Raw genomic sequence first — 23,731 nt, 5'->3', positions numbered from 1 at the left:
GGAACCGGTCACGAAAACACAAGGGCCAGGAGAGCGGTGTCTTGACCACATGCCGCTCCGTGTCCGCATCCGGTGCCGCCTAAGATCTAACAAGGGAACCTCCCCATCGCACCCCCCTCAGATTTAGTTATAAGTTGGCACAGGGATAGGTCTTGAAAAACTGAACACAGATCAATCGAGAAAACAGGAAGAATTTGTGTGGAACTATGAAAAAAATAAGCAAAATATGCAAACTGAGTAGTCCATGCGCAAGGTAGGCAACATCAAGGAGAGTGTTGGCTTACGAGCGCCGTGGTCCCGTGGTTAGCGTGAGCAGCTGTGGAACGACAGGTCCTTGGTTCAAATCTTCTCTCGGGTGAAAATTTTAATTTTTTATTTTCAGATAATTATCAAAGTTCAGGCACTCACACATAATCAACTTCGCTCTCCAAAATTCCAGGACATGTTCAGATTTGCTTGGACATATACAAAATTTGACGGTCTACGCACGGAAACATTTGAAAACGTTAAAAACATATGTTTTGACAGAGCACAGGGAAAACTGTGCGACTCTGAAACTGTTGCATTCATTTGATGCAGTTTATGTCACAAACTCTTATGTTTTCATCACTTTTTTTGGAGTGATTATCACATCCACAAGAAAACCTAAATCGGGCAAGGTAGAAGAATCTTTTTACTCATTCGCCAAGTGTGCAAGTTAAGTGGGTCGACAACATATTCCTGTAATGTGACGCACATGCCGTCACCAGTGTCGTAAATAATATATCAGATGTGTTTTCCTGTGGAGGAATTGGTTGACCTATGACCTTGCGATCAAATGTTTTCGGTTCCTATTGGAGAGGAACGTCCTTTCGTCTACTAATCGCACGGTTTTGCGGTGCGGTCGCAAAACACAGACACTAAGCTTATTACAGTGAACAGAGACGTCAATGAATGAACGGACAGATCGTAACTTTGCGAAAATAAAGAAAGTAAAATTTTCACTCGAGGGAGGACTCGAACCAAGGACCTTTCGATCCGCAGTTGCTCACTCTAACCACGAGACCATGGCGCTCATCAGCTAATATTCTCCTTTATGTTGCCTGTCTTGCACATGGACTACTCAGTTTGTATATTTTGCTTATTTTTTCATAGTTCCACACAACTTCTTCCTGTTTTCTCGATTGATCTGTGTTCAGTTTTTCAAGGCCTATCCACTGTGTCAATTTATAACTAAATCTGAGGGGGGTGCCATGGGGAGGTTCCCTTGTAAGGATGACACGGCGGCCGGTCGGTACCGTGGGGCCTCCAAGGCCTGTCCGGACGGTGTTGTTTAACGTGAATTACTGTTAAATATTTTGTACTGTTATGCGGCATAGATTCAATAAATCATCTATAAATTATGTGCGGTGAGAATATACATTCCAATTTCTGACACACAGAGAACCAAGCTGATACAATAATATTTGGACATTACCGACACTGGGCAACCCTTCCAACATATTAATAATGATCTTCACGTATTACGTGACATTGAGAAACGTTATTAAATTGATAACTTGAAATCTTCATACATAGTACAAAATTCTGGAGGCAGTTTTTAGTGTGCCAGATTATAAAGCGTTAATGTAATATTTTTAAATCGCATCAAAACTGTTTGGTATTTTTGAGCCTTTCCTTCAAACAAATAAAATATGTATTAACATGTAATATATTTTACTGTTACTCTAGTAAGAAAAAAGTTTTATGCTGTATTAATAGTTGTCGAATTGCATTCATGTCTTCGCCTTCGTTTAATAACTTAACCGTAGCCGGCCGGTGTGGCCGTGCAGTTCTAGGCGCTTCAGTCTGGAACCGCGTGACCGCTACGGTCGCAGGTTCGAATCCTGCCTCGGGCATAGATGTGTGTGATGTCCTTAGGTTAGTTAGGTTTAAGTAGTTCTAAGTTCTAGTGGACTGATGACCACAGATGTTAAGTCCCATAGTGCTCAGAGCCATTTGAACCATTTTCTTGAACTTTACCGTAAAATGGTCATAATTCTCTAGATTTATTAAAAGAAAATTGATGTCCGTGCGTACCTGACAATATTTCAGGAAGAAAGTCTTCCAAAGTTACATTGCTCAAGTGTAACATTGACAGAATTACGGCATTTTCTGATATATAATCATTATTGACTCCGCCATAAATATATCTCTGTGAACGTGTAATAAGTTTTGTTGCTCCGTGTAATGGTCTATGCGCCAAAACTGGGAATTATATTCTCACTAGACGTAACCTGCAGGTAATTTCATCAAATGTATGCAAAATAAAAATACAGAACTGCTAGAGTACAGCTCACAGTAATTTTTATGGAAGAACCAACGAAACTTGCAAATGTGGACGTACAAAGTCAAGTATAATTAGTTGAGAGGCATTGATGACGTTGGCACGCTGTATATTGCTCGTTTGTAACGCGATCGGAGTCTTGCTACTGCCTAGCTTCTCTTTGTCGTTCATGATTTCATTCAGGAACAACTAGCTGTATTCTGCCGCTCAATGAATCCGCTTTCAAAATATAAATCGCGTAGATAATATTTGTTATGTCGAGTGACGTGCTGACCTTGACTCGTCGCTCTTGAGATAAGACGCCGGAAGCGCGTGAATTGTCTCTCAAACTTGCCAGATCAATGACACATCGCTCAACATTTCGAGTGTGCAACTGATTTATCTACTCGTATTTCGGCTCAGTACCGACCTCTATAGAATAAACGACATGAAGAGCAATATTTGTGACGCTAACTCATTTCCGCCGACTGTCGATGAAAGCTCAATCCGAACACAAAAGCGACAGTCGCCTATTAACTCGAATAAAGTTTATCATTAGTATCCATTGGTATTTCACAGACTGAAAGACCATGGTGGGAGGTTGCTCCCTTGCTTGCTCTAGCAGAATCTGAAACGAAAGGAAGGAGAAAAAAATCAACATATAAGTTATTCGCTTTTATACCCTCTTCATGGGGTTTTGTTCGCCCTGTATTAATGTTTGGATCTCAGCCCAAACATCGGTGAGGCACGAATGTAACATTGAGATGCATTCCCGAGCCGGCCGGAGTGGCCGAGCGTCTCTAGGCGCTACAGTCTGGAACCGCGCGACCGCTACGGTCGCAGGTTGGAATCCTGCCTCGGGCATGGATGTGTGTGATGTCCTTAGGTTTAAGTAGTTCTAAGTTCTAGGGGACCGATGACCACAGCAGTTAAGTCCCATAGTGCTCAGAGCCATTTGAACCATTTTTTTTTTTTTTTTTTTTTTGTATTCCCGAAATTTCATCGACTGCGTGTCATAATTTTCAGTCACATTTTTTCTTCATAATCTCTATCTGAATGTCTCAAGGATAGCGACATTATTACGAAAAGAACAAGGTACGTTTTTAAAACACGAGGACGACTAGGGTTTGAAGCCGGCTCACACCGACTACGAAAAAGCAATTTCTAAATACAATACTACCAGATGAAAGCAAGAGAGGAGGGAAAGTAATGATATAACGTCTCGTCGAGGACGAGGTCATTAGAGACAAGCTCATGTTGGTTAAGGATGAGGAAGAAAATCGGCCATACCATTTGAAAGGAACCATCCCGGCATTCGTCTTAAGTAATTTAAGGGAATCACGAATTCGATAAGCATTCTAAAATATTGGAGCAAGTACGTGTGTTCTGTGGGCTTCGGAAATGTTTTTGATTGCACTACTACCCTTCTTCTTATCAAAAAGTAAAAATATTAAATTCACCGCATAAAAATGTATTCCCGCAAGAGGATACTATCATACCAATGTTTCACACCGCACACAGTTTTAAACGAGAGATACTGAAATAACTACTCGATTCATGGAAAAATCATTGAGACAACTCAAAAGGAACAAGAACAGCCGGCCGCTGGTGGCCGAGCGGTTCTGGCTCTACAGTCTGGAACCGCGCGACCGCTACGGTCGCAGGTTCGAATCCTACCTCGGGCATGGATGTGTGTGTTGTCCTTAGGTTAGTTAGGTTTAAGTAGTTCTAAGTTCTAGGGGACTTATGACCTCAGCAGTTGAGTCCCATAGTGCTCAGAGCCATTTGAACCATTTTTGAACAAGAACAGGACCATGACGGAACCACTATCACATTTTAATGATCCCCTACTCTAGCTCATACTTATTGAAAGTCTATCGCTCAACGAACAGTCTATCGTGCCTGAATAAGAACGCAGGTCATTCCTGTTTAGAAAAACAATAATAACGGAGCGCCAGAATTACATACCAGTATCGTTGACGGCAGCCTATTGCAAGACCCTACAGCATAATCTTAAGTTTCAAAATTATGACGTTATTCGAAGAAATGAACATTCGTGTGAAAAATAAGCAAAGGTTAAGGAAAAAAAAACATTTGTTTAAAATACAGATCGCTTTATTCGTATACGATGTCGTGCATATAGCAGATGTAGATGATCAGGTATATTCCATCTTCGAAAATTTCCAAAATACGTTTGACGCAGCTCATTTTGTCTAGTAACAGCCAAGCTACAATTTCGTTCCAGAATCTTGGCCATATTCAAGTTTTCGCATTTCTTTCAACTGTAGCCACAGAGACGAGCTCAGTCTTTATTTGTGCGGTGGTTTGGCTTTCGTATGACCATATTTGACGACAGTGGTCTTCGCTTTAGCGCCATAATTTCAATGTCTTTTAAATATAACTAATGCTGTCTCTGCTGTTCAAGATAATCTGAAGATGCACTAATTGCGCGTAACATGTCATTGTGATGCACTAATTGCGCGTAACATGTCATTGTTAATAAAACACTTGCAATGGAGACTTTTTTATTTTTGGATCAGTGTTTTTATTTCCTTTCCTGAACTTAAGTTCGTTTTCCTAATTTATCCTTGGTGTCCTTCACAATATGCTTTGTGTACAGATTGAATAACTTACGGGATAGGTTACAACCCTGTCTCACACCCTTTTCAATTACTACCTCCCGTTCATGTTCATCCAGTTTTGTGACTTGTCTACTCTATGTACAAATTGTAGACAGCATTTTGCTCCCTGTGTTTAATCGGAGATAATTTCAGAATTACAAAGAATCTATTCCATTAACCATCACGTGACACTAACTTATTATACAGGATGTTAAAAAAAAATTCCATATTTTATAGGTGCTAGTATGGACCAAAAAGAAGGAAATAATTTCCGTTAGCATGAGCTCTAATTTGCATACCTTAAGTGTTATGAACAATTCTTCATCTTCGCTATTGTGAAACACTTCTGCTGCAAGCTTCTTGCTGTTACTAACGACCTACAAAATGCAGTAAATAAAGGAATAAACAAAGAGAACACATTATTCTCTTACGGTAAAACAGCAGAGTTTCTAACATAATCTGCTTCCTATGACATATTACCAGTTATTGTGTACCATCGCTAAGGAGGTCATGCCTGCCATTTTCCGTGTAGAATAATAGGTTTGCATTATGCTCTTAAGTGTAAAGATAAAACTGCAATGTAACAGCATTTCATAAACTTATCAAAATACAAACTGGTTCTATTAGATTTAATGTGTGTGCTGCACTCACCTAGAACTCTAAATATGGTTTACATTAACAACACTAACGTATGTTTATTGAATACTACATACAGGGTGTTTCAAAAATGACCGGTATATTTGAAACGGCAATAAAAACTAAACGAGCAGCGATAGAAATACACCGTTTGTTGCAATATGCTTGGGACAACAGTGCATTTTCAGGCAGACAAACTTTCGAAATTACAGTAGTTACAATTTTCAACAACAGATGGCGCTGCGGTCTGGGAAACTCTACAGTACGATATTTTCCACATATCCACCATGCGTAGCAATAATATGGCGTAGTCTCTGAATGAAATTACCTGAAACCTTTGACAACGTGTCTGGCGGAATGGCTTCACATGCAGATGAGATGTACTGCTTCAGCTGTTCAATTGTTTCTGGATTCTGGCGGTACACCTGGTCTTTCAAGTGTCCCCACAGAAAGAAGTCACAGGGGTTCATGTCTGGCGAATAGGGAGGCCAATCCACGCCGCCTCCTGTATGTTTCGGATAGCCCAAAGCAATCACACGATCATCGAAATATTCATTCAGGAAATTAAAGACGTCGGCCGTGCGATGTAGCCGGGCACCATCTTGCATAAACCACGAGGTGTTCGCAGTGTCGTCTAAGGCAGTTTGTACCGCCACAAATTCACGAAGAATGTCCAGATAGCGTGATGCAGTAATCGTTTCGGATCTGAAAAATGGGCCAATGATTCCTTTGGAAGAAATGGCGGCCCAGACCAGTGCTTTTTGAGGATGCAGGGACGATGGGACTGCAACATGGGGCTTTTCGGTTCCCCATATGCGCCAGTTCTGTTTATTGACGAAGCCGTCCAGGTAAAAATAAGCTTCGTCAGTAAACCAAATGCTCCCCACATGCATATCGCCGTCATCAATCCTGTGCACTATATCGTTAACGAATGTCTCTCGTGCAGCAATGGTAGCGGCGCTGAGGGGTTGCCGCGTTTGAATTTTGTATGGATAGAGGTGTAAACTCTGGCGCATGAGACGATACGTGGACGTTGGCGTCATTTGGACCGCAGCTGCAACACGGCGAACGGAAACCCGAGGCCGCTGTTGGATCACCTGCTGCACTAGCTGCGCGTTGCCCTCTGTGGTTGCCGTACGCGGTCGCCCTACCTTTCCAGCACATTCATCCGTCACGTTCCCAGTCCGTTGAAATTTTTCAAACAGATCCTTTATTGTATCGCTTTTCGGTCCTTTGGTTACATTAAACCTCCGTTGAAAACTTCGTCTTGTTGCAACAATACTGTGTTCTAGGCGGTGGAATTCCAACACCAGAAAAATCCTCTGTTCTAAGGAATAAACCATGTTGTCTACAGCACACTTGCACGTTGTGAACAGCACACGCTTACAGCAGAAAGACGGCGTACAGAATGGCGCACCCACAGACTGCGTTGTCTTCTCAATCTTTCACATCACTTGCAGCGCCATCTGTTGTTGAAAATTGTGACTACTGTAATTTCGAAAGTTTGTCCGCCTGAAAATGTACTGTTGTCCCAAGCATATTGCAACAAACGGTGTATTTCTATCGCTGCTCGTTTAGTTTTTATTGCCGTTTCAAATATACCGGTCATTTTTGAAACACCCTGTATATGGACAATAACAGAGCAAAGAGCTTGCAGCAGTAGTATCTCTGATACAGTAGTGAAGATGAACAAGTGCTAATAGCTCTTAAGTATTGGTGTTTAGAGCCCATGTTTACTGAACCTTTTGTCTAGTATTGGTCCATGCTACCACCTCTAAAAATATGGACTACTTCTTTTTAACACCCTGTATATCGAACCTGATGTCTGTGACTTGCTAAACAGAACTGTATTTTTCACACACTACACCATACGCAGAACGTCTGTCGCATGTTTTCTTCGCTGTAACTATGTTTATCTGCATCACAAGTTGCAAAGGACGAAAATACAGTTATGAAAACCGATTTTCCTAGCCAGATCAAATAAGGATATTCAAAGAGCCAGTCGTTTCATACGAACGGTGACAGTAAATTAGTTGCTCCGGTTTACTCAACACGGCAAAGAAAGGAACCTTCAAAACTTTTTTAATAAACAGATACTACGATTTCATAGCGATTTCCAGTAACCTCTTAAGATGGAGGAGAAAGAGCAGATCTTCCAAAGAGAAGCATTGAAAACTCTTATTCTCGCCAAGTTAATGCGCTTGAAACTGATTTATTGCACCTGGCTACATCATGAGTGTTGTAGAATAAAGCGCAAAAAGTTTGCTGGTGGAACATTGTCGTAGTCCACCAGTTTGGAGATTTATAATTGCCAGCAAACATTCGATTGGCTAGATACACATACCTGTTCTAGTGTGTAAAATTAACGAATTTTTTATCACCGACTATTGATTTTATGAGAGCGGCTGCTACCAACGAGAAAGTGTGTTCAGTAGTTTCTAAACGAGCCGAGTGTAGAGTTGTTGCAAAGCGATTTAGATTATTCAGAAAATATATCAGCATTTGCTTATTGCTTTCCATATAGTAAAGATAAAATGTACTTCCCTTCAGTTAAATAACGATACTGAATAAGTTCCTGGTCAGTTAAATCCTTCTCCTTTTACTTCATTCCCCACAAAATAATTTCACTAACATCATCCAATATTTACAAAAGCAAATAGTAATCTGCTACTTTATCGACAAAGTTTCTGTATCCGTAATTCGGGCCCGTGCTCTAGATTTTTAGTCAAAACGGGATAAAATCAACAGAGTAGTATAGTGGTTATAGAACACATAAATCACAAGTTGCGACTGCCGCTGTTCGCCGTACGCCCGATCGGCCAGCTACGTAATTGCTTTGTGCCGTTTTTTCATTTCCCTTTCGATGCTGCCAGAGCTCTCACATCCGCTCGGCACTGGGCTTTTTGTATTTCTTGCGACTCGAGCTTTCCTTTGACTTTCGTTGCTACAATTCAGAGCAAATATATGAGTCGTATGAGATGACATCTTTCATTACTTTGTAATTTTCAATACCGATTTTCACTTATATTCCGGGGAGTATTTTTACTGTCTCACTTTTGGTCCAAGTAGCACTCCGCGAACTCTTCACAATGACACACGTATCAGTGTCCTAGCCAAGCGCTTTTCCACTCTCCGCCAGTTTACAACATTACACTAAGGAAAATCGTAACGACCACGCGCATGCACCCTACGATGTCACAGACAAAACAAATACTGCGCGCACGTATATGATTTATACGTTGTGGCTCAACCAATGTCTACGAATTATTAACCCCGTAGTTATTAGTGATTCAAACCTGGCGATTCGATAGACGAGCGAACAGACGTTTTCACGCAACAGTTTGAAACCCCATTCACTACTCAAATGCGTAGACCGTTGTCATGGAGAGGGGAACTGAAATTCGGCAATCAGACCCGCGTTTCCAGAATCGATACTGGAATATTTACATGTCCTGCCAGAGGCGGTATTTGGAACTCGATTTACGGAAAACCGGATTCGACAGCCCATTTACACGTAGTTCCACCTGGCTGTTCTGTTTACGCCGTCGCCAGGGTTGTACGCGCTGCCGCGTATGAGTCACGACCGCCCTGCTTTCCGTTATCTCCTGCGTCCTCTGTGACGCAGCAGGTCTGCAGCGGTAGTTTACAAAACTCCGTGAGCATTCCGCGTCTGACTAACCGCGCGCTCCAAATATGTTATCTGCTGAGCCTATCATCTTTGTGGCATTTAAGTGACGGGCAGAACCAGTCTCCAAGGCCGAGTCTCCTCAGTAACTTGTTATCCGATAAGCAGTACCTCCCTCGGCGAAATTCCGATTTGGGCTTCACCTGTTACGAAAGGTGAACGCCAGACGTATACCTGTACAAAGGCGTGATACAGAGTATACCCTCGGCCACGTACCTTACGTTGACTTGCACAGTACGGAATTGGGGTAGCATTAAATAAAATTTTCATACATCAAAGTATGGTATTGCAAATTCTCAATATCAGTGGCTATTTCCATTGTAATTCTACCACATTTCTGAATAGAACACTTAGCGTAGTGGATTTTGGTTATCTCTCTATGAATTCATCCCACACTTGCATATTTTCTGTTAGGAGTGACTGAATATTCATCCATAGTTATATGAAATATCTACATCTACATACATACTCCGCAATCCACCATACGGTGCGTGGCGGAGGGTACCTCGTACCACAACTAGCATCTTCCCTCCCTGTTCCACTCCCAAACAGAAGCCGGTCTAGGTGGCCGAGCGGTTCTAGGCGCTACAGTCTGGAACCGCGCGGCCGCTACGGTCGCAGGTTCGAATCCTGCCTCGGGCATGGATGTGTGTGATGTCCTTAGGTTAGTTAGGTTTAAGTAGTTCTAAGTTCTAGGGGACTGATGACCTTAGAAGTTAAGTCCCATAGTGCTCAGAGCCATTTGAACCATTTGAACCCAAACAGAACGAGGGAAAAATGACTGCTTATATGCCTCTGTATGAGCCCTAATCTCTCTTCTCTTATCTTTGTCGTCTTTCCGCGAAATTTAAGTTGGCGGCAGTAAAATTGTACTGCAGTCAGCCTCAAATGCTGGTTCTCTAAATTTCCTCAGTAGCGATTAACGAAAAGAACGCCTCCTTTCCTCCAGAGACTCCCACCCGAGTTCCTGAAGCATTTCCCGAACACTCACGTGATGATCAAACCTACCAGTAACAAATCTAGCAGCCCGCTTCTGAATTGCTTCTATGTCCTCCCTCAATCCGACCTGATAGGGATCCCAAACGCTGGAGCAGTACTCAAGAATAGGTCGTATTAGTGTTTTATAAGCGATCTCCTTTACGGATGAACCACATCTTCCCAAAATTCTACCAATGAACCGAAGACGACTATCCGCTTTCCCTACAACTGCCGTTACATGCTTGTCCCACTTCATATCGCTCTGCAATGTTACGCCCAAATATTTAATCGACGTGACTGTGTCAAGCGCTACACTACTAATGGAGTATTCAAACATTACAGGATTCTTTTTCCTATTCGTCTGCATTAATTTACATTTATCTATATTTAGAGTTAGCTTCCATTCTTTACACTAATCACAAATCCCGTCCAAGTCATCTTGTATTCTCCTACAGTCACTCAACGACGACACCTTCCCGTACACCACAGCATCATCAGCAAACAGCCGCACATTGCTATCCACTCTATCCAAAAGATCATTATGTAGATAGAAAACAACAGCTGACCTACCACACTTCCCTGGCGCACTCCAGATGATACCCTCACCTCCGATGAACACTCACCATCGAGGACAACGTACTGAGTTCTATTACTTAAGAAGTATAATCTTAGAATCTTAAGAATAATCTTAGTATACATACGTTCCTCGTTCGTTTTCATGTGAGAACGATAAATACGAGTACTTCAAAACGGGATTTGTAAAGCTATTATCTCCGGAAACAACATTGCTAATGCGCGCCTGTGAACACGCGAGACTCGGAAACAGACGGTTAGAAACCCGGTGGTGGGATAGTTCTCCATCGATAGCATTTGGACGACAAGGGGAGTGGAAGAGGTTGTGGCTTACAGTTCCTGATCACAAGACTTTGCGCCAATAATCTGGGTTAAATTCCAAGGTTGTCCGCAGTGTCTCATGGCGTAAGGTCATACGGAAACATTGCTGGTGACCGGTTCGTCGGTTTGTGACGTTAAGGTCGTTGGTCGCATTGGTGCTGTTTGAGAGGAGTAGCCTTTGTGCCGACATCGAAGTTTCACTCTTTCCATTCCATTGATCCATAACATCACTACGCTGTACGAGTAGTCATTGATACGACGCAGATACTAACTGACAGTTCGTAGCAGGTCATACGCAGGCAACGGAAAACCATATCCGCCGGGGACCTTTCCCAGGACGGCAATGTAGGGTTCCCGCATCTGCCCCCAACGCTCATTTTCTGAGTATGAGACTAACTTAGATTGTATGACAGACGTATAAGGGCAGTCAAATGACAACGAGGGAGATGGAAAACAGTACCTAAGTAACCTGTTTATTATTTCAGAAGTAATCGCCATAACTATCCCACTATCACATAAGACGAGCAGTGTGTTCATGGAATAATGTTTGCGACTTTCATGGTTGTACCCAGGCGTTCACTCTTTCGTCAGAAGCAAATCTACTGTATTTCTTCCAGGCTTCAAAACTATGGAAATCGCATGAGGAGGGATCGGGACTGTATGGAACATGTGTAAAGACTTCTCAGAGGAACTTCTGCAGCGTCGTCGAAACAACCTGCCAACAAAATGCCCGCTCAAATATTGCCAAGGTTGTTTCGAGTACGCTGCTGCCGCTGGCAAGCCTTCGCACATCCTCCAATTAGTCCCAATCCCTCCCCATGCGATTTCCATGTTTGTGGAACCGTGAAGAAAGACATTCGTGGCCGTCCGTTTGCTTCGGACGAAGATGTGCGTGCATGGGTACAATCATGGTTCCGTATGCAACCACAAACATCTTTCCATGTAGGCACTGACCTTCTTGTCTCACAATGGTTCAAATGGCTCTGAGCACTATGGGACTCAACTGCTGAGGTCATTAGTCCCCTAGAACTTAGAACTAGTTAAACCTAACTAACCTAAGGACATCACAAACATCCATGCCCAAGGCAGGATTCGAACCTGCGACCGTAGCGGTCTTGCGGTTCCAGACTGCAGCGCCTTTAACCGCATGGCCACTTCGGCCGGCTTTGTCTCACAATGGAATAGACGTATGAACAGTTAGGGCGATTAGTTTTGAAATAATAAACAGTTTACTTGCGATTTGATTGCTCTTTACAAGACACAACATTCATTACAAGGTTATTTCACAAAGATATTTCCGACAGATGATAGTTGGTTTTCCTAAATACACAGCGGCAGTATCTGGCAGTGTGCAGACCATCACGGTACGTTGAGATAATAATTATTTGACCACTTACAATGTTAAACTTCCACAGATGCTTTACAGACTACTTGCGGCCACAATATTTTGTGATACTGTGACCTAAACGATTAAATCCGATTTTATTTTTCAGTGTCATTCAGACAGAAAAAAACAATCACCACATAATAAGTAGACCTCTCAGATTGACGGGAAAATAAACACACACGTACATATAACACTAGTCTGCATTTCGAAACTTTTTTCCTGAAGGCACAGGTTTTTTAGGTGATTTTTTATATGTTGTGCATGCTGAATTCGAAAATGTAACTCACTCTGCTGAAACAGGTCACATTTCTTCGCTACCACAATATTTTGATAGTAGGCTCTTAGACATTCAATTGTTCGAAACGTTTAAGTCCATTGTCACAAAAGAGAATTACTTCCGCATCATTTAGCTGCATCAAATATGATGATACGCAAATAAATATAGTTAGCAAGGATGAGAAGAATCTTCTAATAATCTGTCTTTTGTTGAACAGTCCGCAGCTCGTGGTCGTGCGGTAGCGTTCTCGCTTCCCGCGCCCGGGTTCCCGGGTTCGATTCCCGGCGGGGTCAGGGATTTTCTCTGCCTCGTGATGAGTGGGTGTTGTGTGATGTCCTTAGGTTAGTTACGTTTAAGTAGTTCTAAGTTCTAGGGGACTGATGACCATAGATGTAAAGTCCCATAGTGCTCAGAGCCATTTTTTTGTTGAACACCTTAAAAGTTACGCTAGAGCTACAGTTATAATTGCCAATTGTGAACATAAAGACGGAGGTGACGATTCTGTAGGATGGGGAGTTGGGATTGAGATGCCCTTGTTTCTAGTTTGTAGCAAACTGCAGGCTAGTATGACTTGAGCTTTCTGAGTGAAAGCAACGTTATCACAGAATGAATCGAAAGTGAAAGAGTCATCCTGATGGTTTTTGCTACGTTTGTAGTAAAGCCGTCATGCCACACAGGAAGTAAACAATTACATCTTCTATGAGGAGAATGTATAATGCAGACTATGGAGTAAAAACTGTTGATAAGGAAAAGCCCTTCGCACAACTCGTATGTTGCAAAACGTGTGTAGAAAGTCTGTGGCACTGAAGCAAAAAGCAACAGAAGTGTCTCGGGTTTGGAGCTAAGGGTGAGATCATACTACCGACTGTTATTTCTGCTTGACAAATTTTCGGGGTAAGTTAGAGACTTTGATTCTTATGAACTTAATATGTCTGTTTATCGGCGGCTTGTAAATGAATTAAAATAATAATATTAACTAAATTTATTCAACGAATATATCTGCTTTCAATTTTAGGTACAAACAAAAAAAAAAAAAAAACAAAGAGAGCGTAAAATATCCAGGAACGCCGTCTGCCATAAGACCAGTGCCTCAGGGATCAGCAACTCCGATTCCAACAACACCTGATAAACAGAGTGACTTTTCTGGCCCATACGATTAAATACTTGAAGAGGATTTTGGGGACGCTGGTGATAAATATCAAGCCCCCTTATATTCATGGCAACCAAAACCCGTACGCACGCTGAATTGAACGGTTTGTCACGAGATTTATTCAAATAATCTGTCTAGTTAATAGGACCACGTCTTAGTAAAAGTAGATTGTCAACTCCTGCAGCAAGAAGAGAAAGAGTTTCGCTAATATTTCGGAAAGAATGAAGAAGCATCTCTGCCGGCCAGTGTGGCCGTGCGGTTAAAGGCGCTTCAGTCTGGAACCGCGTGACCGCTACGGTCGCAGGTTCGAATCCTGCCTCGGGCATGGATGTGTGTGATGTCCTTAGGTTAGTTAGGTTTAATTAGTTCTAAGTTCTAGGCGACTGATGACCTCAGAAGTTAAGTCGCATAGTGCTCAGAGCCATTTGAAGGAGCATCACTGGTTTACTGTCATGACACTGGTGACTTCACTGAAGCTTTGGGTATAACGTATATCTCTACTCAATGGCAACTTTTCATAGATTCATCAATTAGAATTATGATAGCTGTGCTATTTCCCATTCGTAACGTGATTTCTTTTGTTCCAGTGGATCATTCAGTACAAGTGAGTGAAACCTGCAGCAAAATGGAACATTCGTTAACTGTTCTGAAACATGAACATCACAACTGTAGATATGTGGAGATTTAAAGGTATGTTATTGAGCTTAATACATTGTTGTTTAATGTGTTAATTTTGTAAGTATGTCATACCATACACAGATACACATTAACATTCTTTTTTACAGGTTGTGCCGACAGGAGTAGCCGTGCGGTTCTAGACGCTACAGTCTGGAACCGCGAGACCGCTACGGTCGCAGGTTCGAATCCTGCCTCGGGCATGGATGTGTGTGATGTCCTTAAGTTAGGTAGTTTTAAGTAATTCGCCGGCCGTGGTGGTCTCGCGGTTCTAGGCGCGCAGCCCGGAACCGTGCGACTGCTAGGTCGCAGGTTCGAATCCTGCCTCGGACATGGATGTGTGTGATGTCCTTAGGTTAGTTAGGTTTAAGTAGTTCTACGTTCTAGGGGACTGATGACGACAGCAGTTTAGTCCCATAGTGCTCAGGGCCATTTGAACTATATTTTAAGTAGTTCTAAGTTCTAGGGGACTGATGACCTCAGAAGTTGAGTCCCATAGTGCTCAGAGCCATTTGAACATTTTTTTTTTTACAGGTTGTGGCCATACTGATGATTCTGCAAGGTGGCTACTCTAAATATCCATGCTCCCTATGCCTATGGGACAGTCGGGCAGATAAGCAGCCCTACGCACAACGCATCTGGAAAGCAAGATCTGCCCTGACACCGAGCTCTCGTGGATCCACCGAAAATTCTACTTCCACCACTGCACAAAAAAAAAAAAAAGGTTCAAATGGCTCTGAGCACTATGGGACTTAACAGCTATGGTCATCAGTCCCCTAGAACTTAGAACTACTTAAACCTAACTAACCTAAGGACATCACACAACACCCAGTCATCACGAGGCAGAGAAAATCCCTGACCACTCCACATTATACTTGGTTTGATGAGATTTCTTTTGAAGGCAGTGAACACAGAAAGTAGGGCTTTATTTTCTAAAAACAGTAATTTCCACGTGTCAATAAGGACAAACTTAATGAAACTGCCTTTGATGGTGCTCGGATCAGGGAGCTTACGAATGATCGACAATTCGGTGCGAGTATCGAGGATACAGAGAGAAAAGCCGGTATTTAAATCAATAATAAAAAACCTTTTTTTGGCAACTATAGAAGCCCAGATTATGAAAATGTCGTCCATAAAATGCTGGAAAATTTCCAGGTTCTTGGTTCTCGTATGCCAATAAAGATGCAATTTGTCTGCTCACATTTAGATTACTTCCATGACAGCTGTGGAGATTATAGCAAGGAGCGGGTTAAGCGTTTTCGTATAGATGTTGGAGTGATGGAGGACAGATGTCAGGGTCCCTGGGATGTGAATATGCTTGTGGACTATTGTTGGTGTCTCAAGAGAGACAGTCCAGATACAAAACCCACACGAAAGCCCGTGAAAAGAGCATTTTTTCCATGAAATGATGTTAATGTATGATCTTATATACATAATTTAGATTTCATCTAAATGTAAGACTGTTTTCAAGTCATAAACAGCATGTATGTTGTATTATAAAAATTCTTAAACGATATTTTAAAAAGTTTAAGTGCAATAAAACCCAATCCGACTCAACAAAATGAGTTACATTTGTGAATTCAGCGTGCACGAAATATTAAAAAACAGCTTTAAAAACCTTGACCTTAGAACAATGCACATCAGTGCAATATGACGTGGCCTTTCACCCAAAACGGTATCAACTACATCACATGAAATGATGAAGCCTAGAATTGAATTCATGTAATTCTCTCTCAGAAGCCAACCAAAGTAAAACAGTGCGACAGGACTGAAAGCATATGATCCGGAAACAAGACATCAAAAGCAGCAGTGGTGTATGATCGTGTGATTCGAACATTACTGAACACATTATACATCCAGGTAACAGTGATAACTCTTTCAATGAACACTAGTTTTCAATGCCGTTTTGGCTCTTTACAACTGTAAATATGTATACACAATAGAATATTAGAAGACCGTTCACAGTTAAAAATCAACAAATTTGAAGAGATGATACACGTTTCAAAATGCAACGCAGAGATTCCTGGTCAACAAAACTGCTTATTCTGCTTTGTTGTTAACAGAGAGGCATTATCACGATAAAGTCGTTATGAGATCCAGGAAGCTACAAGACAAAAAAAGAAAGACTGGCAAAAACACTGAGACCACCTGCTTAATAGCTTGTTGGTTAGCTTTACAAGGCAGTACAGCTGTGACAATTCGTGGCATGAATTCAATATCTCTTTAGTAGGTTTCCTGAGGTATACAGAAATAGAGTCAGATGTTTACGTACAGGTCGTGCAGATCACGTAAATTACTCGCGGATGTTTTGTGGGCTCGGAGCTGGCGCCCGAAAGCGCCGCAGATGTATTCATCGGGTTCAGATCAGGCGAATTTGGTGAGTAAGACATCGACATAAGTTCACTGTCTTGCTTCTGAAACCACTGTAGCACGATTCTGGCCTTGTGACACGGACAGTTAACCTGCTGGAAGGTGCCACTGCTGTTGGGGAAGACATCAAGCATAACGGGTTACAAGTGGTTCCTAACATTGTTCACGTAGTCAACAGTTGTCATGGTGCCTGCATCTGTTACCGCAGGTCCCACGGAATCCCAGGTGAATGTTCCACATAGCACAATATTCCTCCCAACGGCCTGCGTCCCTGGCGAGGTGTATGTTTCGAGCAACCGTTTGTCTGGATGACGGCATATCCTACACGACCATGGATGGCCCTATGAAACTTGATTTGTGCAATCAGATAACACGTTTCCACCTCGATGATACTGTACTTACTGTAGTCGTAATTGTCAGTATGAGAACATGTAAAGGTCGTATGTTGCGGAGAGACCCGTTGAACGACGTGTGTTGAAAGGTGTGCTCGGAAACACTTGTGCATGCCCCAACATTGTACCCTACTGTTGGATCTTCCACAGATAAGGCCAGTGAGACTATCCCATTTGCGGCCTGTTTCGTTCCTAGAATAAACCCTCATTCGTCTTTCCTTCACTTGCACAGGGTAGTCAGAAACGTCTGAAAAGTTTGTAAGTGTGTTGCAAGGTAGGTTGTGCTCAGAAATAACTGTTAAGAAAAAATTCGATACGTCGCCCAGTTTCCGAGCTAACTAGTACTGAAGTTAGCCAATCGGGCCCTACTGCGAGTAGATTCAAGCGGCCCGCTAGATACAATTACTGTCAGTTTTTCTCGTAGCGCAGATGATAGTGCACGAGATTGTTCAGCCTTTGGTTCGGGTTCCATCCTTACCACAGTTCCACGTCCAATTTTTGTTTCACCCTCTTGCTCAGCTTTAGGAAACCAAACGAAGAACACTTCTGGCGACACCGTCTACCGTTTAAATTGGCGCGCTTAACGACCTGATTGGCTAACTTCGATGGTAATCAACTTGGGAACGGCGCTTCGAATTTTTTTCTTAACAGTTATGGTTCAAATGGCTCTAAGCACTATGGGACTTAACATCTGAGGTCATCAGTCCCCTAGACTTAGAACTACTTAAACCTAACTAACCTGAGGACATCACACACATCCACGCCTGAGGCAGGATTCGAACCTGCGACCGTAGCAGCAGCACGGTTCCGGACCGAAGCGCCTAGCACCGCTCGGCCACAGTGGCTGGCTTTAACAGTTATTTCTCAGCACAACCTACTCTGACACGGCTTTTGCAGACTGTTTCTGACCATCCTTTATGCTTTCCTTACCGAGACTCGTTTCCACAACTAGGGTTTCCGGTCCAAACATAGAAAAGCCGTACGCGGCATTATATCTATTCGGATATTTTGCCCTAAAAGTCGAAATACCTGTTTTAAACAGAAACAGAGTCATAAAATGCAGGAATAGAGTCAATTGGATATTTTCAACGCTTTATTAATAATCAGTTACAGTCAATTTTGGTGAGGTCAACCTTAAACATGCTTAAACTAAAAAAAATCTTTAAACAGTGCTATAATTTGGCAATTACGATAGCAACCAAGTGCTCAGTTTTCTTAATTTCCCAGTCTTCTTCCTCAGAGAATCTTACGGCCAAATAAACTAAAACTACTTTCTCAAATAAAATAAACACTTATCCATTCTTCTGAGACGGAAAACAAAAAGATATTCGATAACTATGATAATTTCAATTAGAATTATAAAGAAATAACAAAAAGCTGTAGTTAAATGTTGGTGGGGCAGGTTGGCATCGAGTGATCAGTACATTCTACTTTGCCTCGCCCACCTTTATAGGTAGCTGTGTTGTGACATCGTGTGTTAGGCTCGTTCGGCCTACGAAGAAAAACATAGGACACAGTCATAAGAATACCAGTGGTTGGTAGGTACCGGGTGATCAAAAAGTCAGTATAAATTTGAAAACTGAATAAATCACGGAATAATATAGATAGAGAGGTACAAACTGGCACACATGCTTGGAATGACATGGGGTTTTATTAGAACAAAAAAAAAAAAAAAATACGAACGTTCAAAAAATGTCCGACAGATGGCGCTTCATCTGATCAGTGTGGTGTCACCGCCAGACACCACACTTGCTAGGTGGTAGCCTTTAAATCGGCCGCGGTCCGGTAGTATACGTCGGACCCGCGTGTCGCCACTGTCAGTGATTGCAGACCGAGCGCCACCACACGGCAGGTCTAAAGAGACTTCCTAGCACTCGCCCCAGTTGTACAGCCGACGTTCATAGCAATGGTTCACTGACAAATTACGCTCTCATTTGCCGAGACGATAGTTAGCATAGCCTTCAGCTACGTCATTTGCTACGACCTAGCAAGGCGCCGTATTCAATTGATATTTATCTTGCGAAGCATGTACAGTCAAGAGAGATGTTCAATTGTGGATTAAAGTTAAGTATTCTACCAGTTACCTCCTGTTTTGCTAGTCATATTTCTCTGACCTGTTCCAGACCTCACGCCAGCCTGCGTGAGCTTAAACGCGTGCCTTTCGGCTACCGGTCATAGTGGATTGGCTGTCTGGCAGAATAGCAGTAATTAGCATAACAAAGTAAGAAAGCAGACATGATGTTCTTTACAGGAAATGCTCAATATGAAACTTCCTGGCAGATTAAAACTGTGTGCCCGACCGAGACTCGAACTCGGGACCTTTGCCTTTCGCGGGCAAGTGCTCTACCAACTGAGCTACCGAAGCACGACGGAGACGAGGTACCGGCAGAAGTAAAGCTGTGAGTACCGGGCGTGAGTCGTGCTTCGGTAGCTCAGTTGGTAGAGCACTTGCCCGCGAAAGGCAAAGGTCCCGAGTTCGAGTCTCGGTCGGGCACACAGTTTTAATCTGCCAGGAAGTTTCATTATCAGCGCACACTCCGCTGCAGAGTGAAAATCTCATTCTGGAAACATCCCCCAGGCAGTGGCTAAGCCATGTCTCCGCAATATCCTTTCTTTCAGGAGTGCTAGTTCTGCATGGTTCGCAGGAGAGCTTCTGTAAAGTTTGGAAGGTAGGACACGAGGTACTGGCAGAAGTAAAGCTGTGAGTACCGGGCGTGAGTCGTGCTTCGGTAGCTCAGTTGGTAGAGCACTTGCCCGCGAAAGGCAAAGGTCCCGAGTTCGAGTCTCGGTCGGGCACACAGTTTTAATCTGCCAGGAAGTTTCATATCAGCGCACACTCCGCTGCAGAGTCAAAATCTCATTCTGGAATGCTCAATATGTCCACCATCATTCCTCAACAATAGCTGTAGTCTAGGAATAATATTGTGAACAGCACTGTAAAGCATGTCCGGAGTTATGGTGAGGCATTGGCGTCAGATGTTGTCTTTCAGCATCCCTAGAGATGTCGGTCGATCACGATACACTTGCGACTTCAGGTAACCCCAAAGCCAATAATCGCACGGACTGAGGTCTGGGGACCTGGGAGGCCAAGCATGACGAAAGTGGCGGCTGAGCACACGATCATCACCAAACGACGCGCGCAAGAGATCTTTCACGCGTCTAGCAATATGGGATGGAGCGCCATCCTGCATAAACATCGTACGTTCCAGCAGGTGTTTATCAGCCAGGTTGGGGATGATGCGATTCTGTAACATGTCGGCGTACCTCTCACCCGTCACGGTAGCAGTTTTGCTGTCCAGCGCCATCTGTCGGACATTTTGTGAACTTTTTTTTGTTCTAATAAAACCCCATGTCATTCCAAGCATGTGTGTCAAATTTTACCTCTCTATCTACATTATTCCGTGGTTTATTAAGTTTTCAAAATTTATACTGACTTTTTGATCACCCTGTATTTATACCCTTTTGCTATATCTCTTTGTGGCCGGCCGGAGTGGCCGAGCGGTTCTAGGTTCTACAGCCTGGAACCGCGCGACCGCTACGGTCGCAGGTTCGAATCCTGCCTCGGGCATGGATGTATGTGATGTCCTTAGGTTAGTTAGGTTTAAGTAGTTCTAAGTTATAGGGGACTGATGACCTCAGAAGTCAAGTCCCATAGTGCTCAGAGCCATTTGAACCATTTTCTCTTTGTGCTGCCTTACACATATTCCTTTCGCTTACGTCGTTACCTTGGAACGGGCTTGGTTGAGCGTTCTTTACTTTATTCCTAAAAAACCTAACAAAAGCCGCACAGGCCGGACTTGTCCACATCTGGCGTGACATGATCGTAAAAGGCCGGACACCTGGCAACCCTACCCACAACGCCACTGGGCGGCATCCAGTCTCGCAGTGGGCAGTGGTCATAATATTTTCGCTCATTAAGGTATGTAGTTATCAGTTTAATAGTACAGTTGCCTAGACGCCATTTAGCAAAATAAAAACGAGGGTCGTTGGAAGTAAGTGTGTTAACGAAGCAGGTAGTGCAGCCGGAAGGAGCGGTAAGTGTACGGTGGGACGTGCCAGCTGCGCGGCGCCTGCGGCAGCGAGACAAAGCACACGCCACCTAGCGCCATCCGCTCTTTGGCACAGCGACACCAGCCGACGCCTGATATCAAGTCAGTTTACTGCGATTTCGTTTAGCCTCATAAAAGCGCGTAGCGCCAATAGGTCACTCCAGTACTGATGTTCTTTTCTTCGCATAACTTCATCATTTTACCATTGGTCTGTTGTTCCTCTAGTGTCCTTGCGTTTCTGAGTTGCAGACTCTCTTTCCTAGCATAAAATACATCGTATGGTATTTGTTGAATCCGTGATTTGGGAAATCTGTTTGTTTTATTTGAACTTCAATTCTCGATGACCTGTCTCTTGTCATAGTCTTCAGTTAGCCTACCGGAAGAATGTTGTGTGCGCCATATATCTGCGACTCGTATAATCTTTCTTCCGTGTCTTGTATTACGAGGTCATTGTGTGTCATTACATTAGTGTATCGAAACTGTGGCGGAATAAAGCCGGTTCTAAGACGGACGCAACATTAGCTACGTGGAAATGCACAGGAAAATGCAAGCATCGTGGATAGAGCAATTTTGAAATTGTGGCAGCAACTACAAGCAAATATGGAAAAGCAAAGCCGGAAACATCTGACATTGCTAGAGCAAGAAATTCTGTTATAGTACAGACAACGAGTGACCCGTCCGGATAGCCGAGCGGGTTTGTGCGAAGACGTCTCGGAAGTTTCTGGTGGCGGTAGTAGGATCCGATCGAAAAAAATGTGCTTACAAATAACTAAATAAATTTGATCAAATAAAGCTCTCTTGATCCTGTAAGACCTCTTTCCTTCCTTCGCTCTGAGAGGGCGGGAATGGGGCATTGTGGGCAGGCCTCGGAAGGAGACCCCCACTCTCTTTGGCCCTGAACCTTCTCTCGGACTTAACATAAAAAAAAGCGTGTAAACGCTCTGCGTCCGGGATTAAGGGAGGCGAGCCTGGCCCGGATCGAATCCGCCTCACGGATTAACGACTACAGCCGGTGAGTCACTCTGCCTGGATATGATTTTAGGCGGCTTCTCACATCCAACTAGGTGAATACCGGGCTGGTACCCACGTGCTACCTTAGATACACTCCACAGAAACCATTAGAAAACGTCCTTACACTGGAAGATGAGATTTACTCTAGACACAGACAAATGGGGTACGCCGCGCGGGATTAGCCGAGCGGTTTTAGGCGCTGCAGTCGTGGACTGTGTGACTGGTCCTGGAGGAGGTTCGAGTCCTCCCTTGGGCATTGGTGTGTGTGTTTGTCCTTAGGATAATTTAGGTTAAGTAGTGTGTAAGCTTAGGGTCTGATGACCTTAGCAGTTGAGTCCCATAAGATTTCACACACATTTGAACATTTTTGAACAAATGGGGTACATAGGTTCCTTCGGAGGGGCATTCGACAACTAAGCGTCAGTAACATTGCCAAAACATGTATAATAAATTCTGTGGAGAAACGGGGAAGAGGCAACGACGAAATTTCGTTAAATCGTGGGACACACAAGTGCATCGTCACGGCACCTGCTGTTTCACTTTTCGGTTAAGGTAAAATGAATATACAGTCAATATAAAATGTCATTGCCTACCTTCCCACTCCAGCTGTCCAATATAAAATCGACTTATAATGACATTCTTGACAAGTTGATACAATGAACAAGATGAAATTTACCGAGCGAGGTGGCGCAGTGGTTAGATACTGGACTCGCATTCGGGAGGACGACGGTTCAATCCCGCGTCCGGCCATCCTGATTTAGGTTTTCCGTGATTTCCCTAAATCGCTCCAGGCAAATGCCGGGATGGTTCCTTTCAAAGGGCACGGCCGACTTCCTTCCCCGTCCTTCCCTAATCCGATGAGACCGATGACCTGGCTGTCTGGTCTCCTTCCCCAAACCAACCAGCCAAGATGAAATTTACACATATTATAAAATTGGAGTTGTGTGTGTGTGTGTGTATGTGTGTGTGTGTGTGTGTGTGTGTTTGTTTGTTTTCCACAACTCTTCCTAAACCAATGGACTGACTTCAACCAAATTTGGTACCCATAATCCCTTACTGTCAGGTAACAATCAGTTTCTGGGTAAGAACCACGAGCTTATCACAGTTCAGGAGATATGACGTCATAAACAACGAGATGTGTGAAGCACTCCCGCATCATGCATGACGTTCAGACTTATTACTTCTGTGTTATTAAGCCCATTCGCAATAAATTTCGCAGACAGGATCCATATATGCCGATAAATACACCTACAAATTTATATCGTGGTATCACACATTTTTCAAGAGATATGACGTCATAAACGATGAGATGCGTGAAAAGA

The sequence above is a fragment of the Schistocerca nitens genome, chromosome 3 (assembly GCF_023898315.1).
Source record: "Schistocerca nitens isolate TAMUIC-IGC-003100 chromosome 3, iqSchNite1.1, whole genome shotgun sequence".
In the NCBI taxonomy this organism is placed as follows: Eukaryota; Metazoa; Arthropoda; class Insecta; order Orthoptera; family Acrididae; genus Schistocerca; species Schistocerca nitens.
Note: the sequence above shows the minus strand (reverse complement) of the source record.